Genomic DNA, 12,444 nt, shown 5'->3' with positions numbered 1-12,444 from the left:
CAACTCAATGTTATCTAGCGCTGAATTCATTTTAGGTCCAAATATCCCTTGCAGTAGCAAAGCGGAGCTCTCTGCACTTTAAAACCTTTTAGGGCCTCGGCACAATACTGTGGGACCATTAAGGAGCCCTCACGTGCCAGAAGCAGTTTAACAGGCCTGGTGTTGGGCACTTAATTGTGTCAATAATTATTCACGCATTAGCACCAGCTCCTCCTTAAAGTGTAGACTGCAGTGACTCATTAAGTTATTACTGGTATTCATTACCAGTAAAATTAGCCTTTTTTCAAAGTGCACAATTTATGTTTTATAGAAAAATATTGTTAGGAGTGCAACAGCTTTGCTCTACTCCCTGCTTGGTGTGGATGAAAACAAGACTATATGGAGATGAACCAATATTTTTGTCCAGAAAAAGGCCATCAGATTAAGAGGAAGTAAAATGGGATAGAGCCTCGTGCTTTTATTTATTTATTTATTTATTTATTTATTTATTTATTTATTTATTTAGGGGGGGAGGGTAGGCTGGAGGGTCAGGTTATGTACTTAAAAAGTAGGATAAGGGAAAAGTCACATTCCTGCCTGGCTTTGGCTGTGTGTGTACATGTGCTGTTTTCTCATACAGAGATTGAGAAAGATGCACAGTGTCTTTTGATTAATAAAGTGTTAATGTATATGCAGCTGTCTTTATGTTAAATGCTTCCCGGTGCACTTTGTTTCTTTAAATGCTGATCATTTACAGTGAGCGTGTACAGTATATATGCCTGGAGGGAGAGCAATTGTTATACAACTCTTTAATCCGAACCATGATTAAAACCCCTTTTGTTCCTCCCTCCCTGCATTACTCCAGCCTATCATCTTCTCTGAGAAATCATTTGGCAAGTAGATACGTGTATATTTTAAGAGAATAACTCCTTTAGAGAATCAGTTTTGCTTTTGTTCTGCTTTTGGAACTTAGTTTTTTGCATTTCAATATGCAGCACTGTTCAAAAGGCGTAGGAGGGTCATACCCATTTTTTATGTGAATAAGGTATAATTGAAATATGATGTATGCAGATATCATCACTTCTACAATAATTATCCAGATTGTTTAGTGGGAACATACTTTCAAGTAGGGGGTGGTCAGTGGCAATCATGTTGCGTGACATAGCTGGGAGAAATGGCAAAGAATATGTAAAGTCTCATACTGTGAAATAGTACGTTATGCCGAGACTGTCTACTAGGGGGAATCATTAGGAGTTTGGAAGGTGAGGGCCGCAGCGATTTCATAGAGAAATGTAAAACAGGACTGGGAGGCTTGTGCTCAGATCTTCGGGAGCGGCTGGGGTTTAGCATTCTGTTTCATGTGGAGACCAGCAGTTAATATGGTCCTTGTTGAAACTTGAAACAGCTCTATTAGTAGCTTGATTGGGGAGAGGAGAAGAGACCAAGAGTAAACAAAAATGTGCGGTCTAGAGATGGGCTTAATTGTACACAATACGTCTTGCCTCTGTGCGGCTTATTCTAATCACTCCAAATGGCAGCACACAGGCACGCACACACACACAAATTTGATCTGCTCAAGCAGATAAAACTGCAATGTGTATAATATTGCCAGGCTAGAAGGAAAAAAAATGGACATCTGTTTAACAATTCTCTATTGTAGACAGGATCATAGAAACACTGTTGCCTGCCTGTCGTGTTCAATCAAAATGAATAAAATAGTGATTAAAAAAAAAAAAAAATCAGGCGGAAGAGAGCCTTAAAGTATTTGCTTACACTTTTTTGTTTTAATTTCAGCAGCATGATGATGAGGGGGAATCCCAGGGGCAGGAGGAGGTTTCAGTAACAGTGAAAGGAAGATTTTGTTTTGTTTTGTTTTATCCTCAGCACAGCCAAGAGAGGCGAACAGCAGTCGGAACTAATTGTAGCTCGCTCAGGAAAGTCTTCATTAGCACTTGCCACACATGGTTACCAGATGTGCCGAAGAAGGGGTGGGAGTAGGGGGGAAGGGGTATGTAGAGAATGGGCTACACACTTAAACCTAATAATCTGTCTTTTGTTTTCAGGTCTATTGTGTTGGGGAGGGGAAGAATAGAGAGAGGGAGAAATCCTGGCTGCTTTTTGCTGCAGCCAGTCCCTGTTAGCTGAATGGCATTCCTTGTCTCACAGTCTCCTCCAAGGAAGGGAAAAAAAAAACCTCAATCACGGCCAAGTAAAAATGAATTTATTTATTTATTTGTTTGTTTGTTTGTTTGTTTTTAGGCTATCAGTGAACTATTATTCCACTGAACCCAGCAGAAACTATTTGGATAATCAAGCTGGTAAACCACTACCTTTCTGGCCAGCGTGTGAATTTGATCTGTTTTTTTTTTGTGAGCTTGTTGGGCTCCCAAAGTGTTGATGGGGGCTGATGAACTGTCCGTTCCAGTACCAGCAGCATCTCCTTAGTTCACGTTCACTTTGCTAGTGAGCGTGAGTAGTGGGTAGTGAAGCCAAGTCCAGAAGGAAGATAGGAGCTATGTGGTCCTGTCGGTTAGCCCTGCGGGTGTCATCTTGGTCATCTTCTGCCTGTTCCTATGAAAAGAAACAACACCAAAAAACATCTCCCATATGTAGTGGCTGTTGCTGCTGTAAACCAAACCGTGGTCTTGCAGCCCATGTAGATGATTTTCACAGGAACTGGTGTTAATTTTACTGCAGATGTTATTACAAATGTTACTCACTGCTCTTTGGGAAAAAAGAGCCCCCCTTCATCCCCCACCAAACTGGTGACCTCCGGGGGGAACCTTCCCAGCTGTCCCCACCTTCCTTCTCCCCCCTCCCAACCCCCAGTTCTCCAGTTCTGTAGCAATGCAGCTTCTTTTCCCTCCATCTCTGAAACCTTCCCTGCAGGGTGGTAGTTTTCCATACTGGCATCGTGTGTGCTTGGATGTCCTCTTTCTCTCAGGTCTCACCTCTTCATCCCAGTGACAAGGGAGCTTCACAGTATTTGGATGACAAGGCAGAGATGATTCTTCGAGTTCTGAATAATCAGGACTGAAGGTTTAATTATGGCACTACACATGATGTGCACAAGATTTATCACTCTGGTCATGTGAGAGAACAGCACTAGATGAACTTTTACTAATTAAGCACTCTGTTTCCCTTCCTTCTTGAAACTGCAAGGAGGTATAAACGTGGAAAATCACTTATGCTGAAAAGAAATGAAGACATTTTTGGAATCTTAAGTAATCTCAGTTGAACCTAAATCTTGTGGGCCCATCCTTGTTTTATCCAGCTCAGCTTGCCAGTCTGTAATCTCATCATGCTCTGGAGCCTGGAAACGTTCTTGCTCACAATCTCAAAGCAGAGCAGATGTTGCATAAATAGAAAAAAGGTTCTGTGCACAACCTAATCTAAGCACAAAGCACAGAAGAAGGTTTGGATGAATGTAAGCTAATCATGACACAAATCTGTTATACTTTGGGACTCAGGACCGAATTACTATTTTTTTTTCTGATATATTCTGCCTACCAGATTTCAGATATGCCATTCACTTTTTTCTGAATGGCAGCTCCCACCTGCAGCTTTTTAATATTTTGAAAACAGGTTAATATCAGTCAAATGGCTGGTAAGAATTAATCTATTCTATTCCTTCTTCCGTGTTTAACTGACTTCTCCATCCAATGATCTTGTTTTCCCAGGTCCAAATTAATCAAAATCTAAGAATCCTTCTTTCATGTTTCTTCAAGGGAAATAGAAAAGCCAAATTGCTTAGCTGACTTAGTTGTATTCACCTTTCCTTCTGCAGAATTGTAGTGCCTCCTTCAACCCTGTTGAAATTGGTCGGATCAGCTGACTAGATTACACAGTCACCGAGTGTATGGCTTCCCTACAGTATTTTCTCTGCCAGAGAGGCCCAAGGAAAAAAATGGAAAAATTAACCTATTTACCATCCTAACTTTGCAGTAGCTGCTATTCCATCAGTTGTTTTCTTTAATAAAATTAAGTGCCACATTTGTGATTTGTATAATGCTATCCCACATTATTCACAAAAGAATGAACTGTGGTCATGCCAACACGCAATATGTAGAGACAATATCTCCACTTACAATAATTCTTGATTAGAAAAACAAACACTGCACACTGGATATTTTTATCAAATTTTTATTCTTCTGGAGACATCAATACTTTTTTTTTTTTTTTTTTTTTTTTTGCCAGCTGTTACCACAGAATGTGTTTCAAATGTATGTGCTATGGCATACATAGTGAGATCACAGACATACACAATAGATATAATCATAGTTGATTTTTATTGTGACATATTCTGCAAATAAATTAAGTAAAATTGTAAATGGCTTCTATGATTCCGGTGCCTGTGCTCTCAGGTCAATGAGTTTTCAGTTACTTGGGGCTTCAGTAATACTTAAAAGTACTTTCAGGAATTTGACACAATGAATGTAACTTTAGGGCTTTCTTCATAATATACTTTAATTATTATAAGTTAATTATTTAAACGTTCAATTAATGTGGAGATGGAAAGCAGAATGAGCAGATTTGCTTCCTGCTTTTTGTACATTTCCACGCTGAAGTCAAGGTTTCAGGCAACAAGGCAAATATTTTTATGCAGATGCAAAACTAATCAGCCAAACATGAAAATATTCCTGCGGGATTTCCTGGAGGCCTTGCTGGGGATACTGCAATGCAAATAATATGTAATGTAAATAATAAATAATATAGCATGAGTATTGTACAGCAATAGGATTCAGTTAGGGACCAGAGGTGGTGGGTAATCCATGTGAACTAGCAGTACTAGCCTTTTTATGGTGCTCAAAATGGCATGGTTTTGCTGCCTGGATCTCCTATCATGCTTTTTTTTTTTTTTTTTTACTCTTAAAATGTTCTTCTATAATGTACTCCATCAAAATGCATGCCTCCTCACAGATGATGTCATTTAAGCAGAAAAGAATTGTAAATCCTTCTTTGTCCTCCTGTAGTTTTTTTTTTAGGGAAGCCAACTGAGCTCGAACTACTTCTCTTTCCAGTGTGATATATAAGTAATCAATATGATTTATTGTCGATATGCATATCAACAGTACTCTATGTAATTAGAGAGTAGCCAGCACCGCGCTGATGCTACGCAGCAATTACATATGGCATCATTTTTGCTCTCTGTGATTTGCAATTTTACCAATATAGAACAAGCGATTGAAACGACAGGCAGGGAAGTTTCACTGTAATGTTAGGAAAACCTAGGAGAGCAAGTTTACTGGGGAGAGAACAAATAGCTTTTCCGCTTTCCAGGGTAATTACTTGAATACAGAATGCAGTGCAGCAACATGAGGCCCATCTTTTGTCACCTCAAAATGGGGTGCCTGCAGCATGCTGTCCGGGAGGAGCCCACGGGCTGTGCAGGGCCACGCTGGCATAGGAGATTGCAGCTCGCTGCATCTGCTGGTGGGGCAGAGCAGCCTGGTGCTCCCAGCCTGCGCAGACTTCCAGCAAGTTTCCAGCTCGTACAGTGGGTTTGCAGGTGTTGGCTGTAACAGGTTTCAGAAAGGTTTGGGACCCAGTCATCTGTCTCTTGCTGGGAATTTTGCTACAGTGGGGACCAGAGAGAGAGCTAGGTTGATGCTCTTTTCTTAGGTGCAAAGGAAGGTGTTGATAAGGGATAAAGCATCATAGCATGAATACCTCCCCCACACACACTTTTTTTTTTCCTTCCAAATCTTCTGAGAAAGTTATAGGGTGTGATTGATACAATAGTGCTTAACTTTGTAATTTTTAACGATTGGGACATTTACAGTTTCACCATACACATGGGAAGAAACCTAACTATGAAATAAGAGTCAAGCATTCTTGACTAAGTTTATTTTGTTTTACTTGATTCTGTTTGTGATGAAACAGAATAGCTTCTCAACACTATGCTTGCCATTTTATCATGAAGCTCACAATGTGTAATGTGTCTAGTAAAACCCTGTTCTGAGATTCTATGATTATGTGAGAATTTCAACCTCCCCTAAAAGTAAGTTTTTCCTCCAATGAATTTCAGAGAAAAAAAAATGAAAATCTGACCTCAAGAAGTGACAGAAAGTTGAAACAAAATGGTCTAAAACGCATTGGAAGGTATTTGTGTATAGTTGTTTCTGTTGTGGTTTTTTGTTTTTTTTTTTTTGGTTTGCTTGTTTGTTTGTTTGTTTTGGGGGGGGTTTCTAAACATCATGCTTTATGGCAAATCCTATGACTTTAAGTGCTGGTCTGATGACTTTTGAGTAGTTGGGGCTGGTGGTACCCAAAACAGCCTTCAGATTATCACAACTCTCCTTGGGTTATTTGGCTTCTTGTATTCCAGTACTGCGGGGTACATCTTCCTGTGAGGTCTTTCCCTTTCTGTATGCTCTTGGGTTCTGGGTTGGGGCAGCAATCCCTTGCTGTGGCTGCGGAGGTCCTGGCTTCTCTCTGGTCCCAGCTTCACCCCAAGAATGGAGCCAAAACAGGCAGGAGAATGCTTTCAGTCCTGCCTTCCCCTCCCCTGGGCTCAGCTTCCATCGCTTCCCTGCATGTTGAGCATCTTTATTTCGATTTAGCCCAGGAACAGTGAGTTGTGATGAAGTGCCAGCCGTCTTTTGCTTAAAATTTTAAGGAGAACAGAAAGCAAATGACATGAAGTATGAAGTAAGTACTTAAGTAAACGTTTTAATCTCACTTGGGGCAGTTTGACAAAATAATGAAAACATACCACATATGTATGTGTCTGCACACAATCATTGTCGTTGTCGTTTGCTTTTGTTGTCAGCAGAGTTAAGCAGCAGAACATTTTAGGGAAGGTTGTGCTTGCAATTGAGCGGCAAGCCTCAGCTCGTGGCATGGGCACACAGCCTTTGCTAAGGCAGCCTGTAGTGTCCAAGCCAAGCCGGGCTGCTCTGCAGAGCCCGTTGGTTTTAATAACAGCTTCTGCATCTGAGCAAGTACCTGATCTTACACAAAATGAGAATCAAGATCTCAAATGCTAATTCTTAGGATTCATCTGAAAGTATAGCTTGCCAAATGTTAGCCTGTTTCTGATTCTTGAGGGAGCGGAAATGCTGTAGGATCACTAGCAATCGTGCTTTCTAGAGGTAACATTAGCCATAGTGTAATCCAAACCAGAAAAAGAAATTGTGTCCCAACTTGGCTTGTATTCATCTCAAATCCTGTGCAGAAGTTTGAGTGCTTTAGCAAAATATTTTTCACCAAACAGCATAACTATGATCTTCTTAATCAAAAGGAAAGAAGAACCAGCAGCAACAAAAATCCACATTGGTGCATCATCAGTTAGTATTGCTTAAAATATGTATATATTTGACAGCAATTTGTAGGTCATTTCTTGCCTTCTGTAAGCAAATTTCTTACAGTTCAGGAAATTCAGGATTATTTTCATTTTGATAAGAAAGGAACATCCATTCAACAGACAATAAAAGCTGTTTTAAACCTGTTAAATACTATGAAATAGATGTGTACGGCTAATTAAGGTATGTGTTGAATAGTAATTATGTCATCCTGAGGGATTTACAAATAGAGTCTAGTTAAAATTTGATTCAATCTTCTATCATTCACAGAAGGTGCAAATTATTATTCATTTAGTGTGCTCTGATTTCAGTTCTAAAGGTAATCCAGAAAAAAAGGGAGAGGGATTTCTGTTTTATCAGCATTGTTTAAGAACTAAGATCCCTTAATTATCACACTGTACCAATAGCCTGCTACCAACTTACTGAAGCAGTCACTCAGCTTTGAAACTAACAATTTACCCTCCAAGCACAGAAAGATATAAGAAAAAGTGTTTAGTCAGCAAGCAAATATACCAAATTGTATGTTTTGGCTTTTGTTGGTGCTAATGTTTCTGAGCTGTGCAAACGTGAGTCACTTACACAATACCTTTCAATCAAATGCCTCAAAGCAAAGGAGACAGATTTCATAAGAAAGAAAGAAAAAAAAAAGGAAAAAAAAAAAAAAAGGCAAAGGTGAAATAAAGCTTCTTAAGATCCAATTCTCTCAAGCATTTGAAACCTTTTTCCAGACTCTTTTTAAGGAACATAAGTAGACACTTTGCCTTACTCCTTTGTGTAATTTTTCATGATAGTAGTGAAGAATTAGGTAAGATTCCTGATCACCTTGTGAAAGTATTATAGGTTCTTTTACAAGGAAGTTACTTTTAATGACCTGAAAAGAAAAACTTTACTACATTTCTGGATTGTAGTAATTAGCCATTCCTGTAGTTACCACTAACGCTGGCCTAGAATGAAAAATAAAAAAGCTTTATGAAATATTTTTACATCTTGAAATGAAAACTGTATCTTTCAAAGAAAATATGAGTAATTCAAAAACACCAGCAGAGTCCAGGAGCTAATGGTGGCATGGTAGAAACACGTTACATTTCTGTTCTGCCTGATTCAGAGGTCCAGCATCTAGCTGCTGTGACTTCTCTTCTGTGCATCTGAGCTGACAGAAAAAAATGGTCAAAACTGAGCATTTTCTTGATAATTTTTGCATTTTTTTAAAGCAGGAAAAGCTTTCGCCACTAAACTGTCTCACTAAACTTAATTTCTTCTATCTTAAAAAAAAAAAAGATATATAAAAAAACCCACAGTATTCTAATTACCAAAGTTATTGAATATTAGTCAAGTTTTCCTCGAAACTAAGAATATGTGATCTGTGTGGTTATTTTAGTAGCTATTGTTCAGGCTTGTTTGTAAGTGTATTCTACTATACTTGGGCTGGATATATTTGTTGTGTCATTTTATTGCAGAAGGGCAAATGTTCTCCTGCACTATTTTTTACCATATATGCTTTCATACTGATATCACTGGGTCTAATTATGTATATTAAAGTGCTTTATGGGAATAAGGATTGTGTATCCCACCTTACGTAATGTCACCTCTCAGATGAAGTGTAGCAGCTGCCCAGCAGCTCTCAGAAATAGTGTGCAATTTGTTAAGTTAAACTTAATCAAAGATGCTAGACTTTTTTGGAAAAAAATAATTCAGAAAATAATTCAAAATTAGCTATGTTCTCATCTTATGTTTCTAACCAAAGTGCCATTTTGGTAAGGTGAATTAGAAGAACCCACATTTTTTTTGGTTGGCTGGGTTGGGTTTTTTGGAGAGGCAAATGGCTTTGATGTATCCATTTTCCATGCTTGCCCCATCACGTTTAATCTTCTGACAAAGCTGCTTGCTTACAATAAGGTTTGGAGCACTATGCACTGAAAAAACATGGTCCTAATTTTTGCTTGGAGTTTGGCAGAATATTTATACGTTTTCTTTTTTTCTTTCTTTCTTTCTTTCTTTCTTTCTGTCTGTCTGTCTGTCTGTCTGTCTGTCTGCTGCTTAGAATGCTTTATAGAGTTAGGTAATACTGGAATAGATGTGAACAGGGTTCCCAGGTCTTAGCAAGATAAGAGAATGTTGCTTCTTATCTGTGATGTGAAAACAGATGAAGGGTCAGTGAGGTAGAGATATGTGAAATCTATTGCATACTTGGTAGGACCTGCAGAGGAAGAGTATTTCTCGCAGGTGGCTTGTTTGAGTGGAGGGGCAGAGAGAGAGGCAGTTTCTAAAGGAAGGCAGAGGACTGGGAAAAATGTCAGGTAAAATCAGATAATTTTTTTGGCTTGTTTGCTTAAAGAAATAGGTTCACAGTTTTGAGATAGTTACGGAGAAGAAGAGATCACATCAAGTTGCCTGAGGGCAGCTTTAAATGCTTTCCTGCTGTTGATGCTTTGGAACTTACAAAACTTTGTGGTCCTTTCTGGTTTTGGAGGGAGAGAAAGAGAATGGGATGGGCTGTAAGACACCGTCGATTTTGGGAGATTGTACAGAAATACAAGGTGGTCTGGTGGGCACCAAGCCCAGCTGGGGCTTGCCTTGTCTTCCCACATGCCTCAGAGACATGTCAGAGATGGGAAATGTACTTGAGGTGGTATGGGAAAGATTTTAGGCCACCTGTCCCCAGCCAAAAGTTAGCTGTATGGACATTTTTCTTCTTGGCAGCAGGAGCTATGAGGATGGGCAAGACCTGATTTCAAGACCCAGAATACAAATGCCAAACTTGGCAGTAGTGGCTGGCTAGCTCTGCAAACGCTGAAATAAATACTTCTCCTCTCCCTCCTAAAAAAACTTGCAGCTGACTTTCATGTCATGTAAATTGCAGGAGCTGCTGGCTACCTGGCTGTGCTGGCATTCAGGTTGGGAGTGGAGCAGACACCCCTACAGCTTGTCCCTGCCATTTTCTAGGGATGTCTTAAGTGCCTTTTTTGTATCACTGTGGCAGCAGATATATTTGGTCACCACAGTGAGCTGTGTTGATCTTAACTACTTTTTTTCTTGACACATCAGTATTTGTATCACATTTATTCACAATTCATTCACAGCAGTCTGGTGCAGATAGGGAATATGAGTTGGATCAGCGAGAGGTACATGTCTTGAATGGAAAGGAGTGATGGATCTCTCACAGGCCTGGGAGCCAGGGCTGTGAAATTAGGGCCTAAAATTCATAAGGTTGTGCCAGCTGTTGGATAAAATCTTGTATTTGTTTTTGTTTGTTTGTTTTGTTTTGTTGTGTTTTTTGTGTTTTTTTTTTTTTGTTTATTTGTTTGGTTGGTTGGTTTTTGAGTAATTAGAATACATTGAGAATGTGTGGCTAGTATTTTCCTCACTGGGCTGAAGGCTTCAAACTTATTGCTATACTAAGTACAACTGAAAATCTTCTAGCTTAATGGTCTCGAGTAGTGCCAGGGGAGGTTTAGATTGGACATTAGGAAGAATTTCTTCATGGAGAGGGTGGTCAAGCACTGGAACAGGCTGCCCAAGGAAGTGGTGGAGTACACATCCCTACAGGCATTAAAGAAATGTGTGGATGTGGCACTAAGAGACATGGTTTAGTGATGTCAGTCGGTAGGTCAGTTGGTGGTTGGACTTGATCTTGAAGGTCTTTTGCAACCTCGGTGATTCTATGATTCTATATTCAGCTGACTGAAGAAGTTGAAGCTCAATATAAAACAGTTTGGCAGGATGCCAGTGTACAGCCTGAGGGAAGTCCCTTTGGACTTTCTGGAAGTCCAAATTTGCTTGCCATAGAGTAATAACATGAATGAACATGAACAACGGGCAGTCATTTTTCCAAAAAGTGCTGCAGTGTTTCCTAGTGAAAGTTTTACAATGAAGTTAAGCACCATGAAGCCTTTAACTGTACTAAAGAGCTACTGTCACTGGTCTATATCGAGGGAATTACTTTTTTTGCCTCAAAAAGTAATAACAACTTCAGCTTCAGAATTTGTTAAAAATCAGGAGGATTTTTATGAGAGAGTGATGTCTCTTTGGGACAAAGAGATGAAGAATTGCTCAATTGAACTTGCAAGCTTGTAATAGAAATAATGGACAAAGGGCAAGATTGTCTTCCTACTTCTTAATGTGATGTAAGCGCAGCCCTCTTTTACAGACTAGTAAGTGAGCTAAGGTTTTGGACTTGCACATTTAAAGCTTGGATCTTGCTTTTGCACAGAAGAGTGGAAGTATATGCAATAGCTGCTAATGCACATAAAATCATTTGTTACTGAGTTCCTAATACTAACAGATTTCAAAACTCACACTTGCATTCTGGATCTGATGGAATGGTTGAAGGATTTACATCTAGCAAAATTCGCCTTCCATGTAATTTGGATGTAATGACTTAGTGTAACACAGGCAAAAGGGTTTCTGAGTATGTGACTCCTTTTCCATGGCACAGTAGGCATTTCGTCTTAATTTTTGGTTACATGCAAAGAAATCAATATGTAAAGCAAAAGTGAACAGATACTGAAAAGAAAAGCATCAGAGATGTTGAATAGTCATTTAGTGGGCTGGCATTTAAAGCTGGCATATGTTTCTGAGTGCAAAAGGGCTTCAGAACTGGGTTGATTCACAAACTACTTCTTCCCTTTCAACAGCTAATTCAGAGGCAGCAGGTGTGTGTGCAACCCCCTGGAAAGAGAACTAAGTGACAGATTTGAGTGGAGATGATCCCAAGCTGAAAGTCAAAAAAAAGGGTCTTCGTTTCAGTTCACCGAGCGATCTGGAATTTTATTCCAGCACCTAACACAGGTAAGAGGCTTCTACAAATGTCGATCTCCTTTTTCCCAGGCATTAGAATATGTGAATTCATCAGTAGTTTCAGGTTGTGAAACTAGCAACATAGTGCAACATACTAGTACTGGCTTCCCGGTTCTATTATTGGGCCTTCAGATAACTATGTTGGTAAAATAAAGTCATGGAGCCATGGTGCTTTTGTCAGCAATCCTACAGTAATAAATGTATATGTAGAATATGTTCGGGACCAGAACCTAAGACTTCGAATTGACTCACTTTCCATCAGAAATCCACAAACATGTCCAAGAGTAAAAGAGAACTGTATCGTAAATGTTCATTTCCATATAGAAGAAATTCCATTCCAGGAGAAATTTGACTTAAACAATAG

General features: G+C 39.4%; 1 protein-coding gene across 9 annotated transcripts in view; it reads left to right on the top strand.

Moving 5' to 3' along the window:
* Window positions 1–12,444, top strand: part of SOX5 (SRY-box transcription factor 5) — a 645,179-nt gene that overhangs the window by 291,039 nt on the left and 341,696 nt on the right. For all 9 annotated transcript variants that reach the window (XM_072042398.1, XM_072042388.1, XM_072042411.1 and 6 more), the window contains one exon: window positions 11,918–12,071. The gene's annotated coding sequence lies outside the window, so the exon portion shown is untranslated. The remainder of the gene's footprint in view (window positions 1–11,917; window positions 12,072–12,444) is intronic.

Source organism: Anas platyrhynchos, chromosome 1 (assembly GCF_047663525.1).
Source record: "Anas platyrhynchos isolate ZD024472 breed Pekin duck chromosome 1, IASCAAS_PekinDuck_T2T, whole genome shotgun sequence".
NCBI lineage: Eukaryota > Metazoa > Chordata > Aves > Anseriformes > Anatidae > Anas > Anas platyrhynchos.
This window is presented reverse-complemented; position numbering and strand designations above follow the sequence as displayed.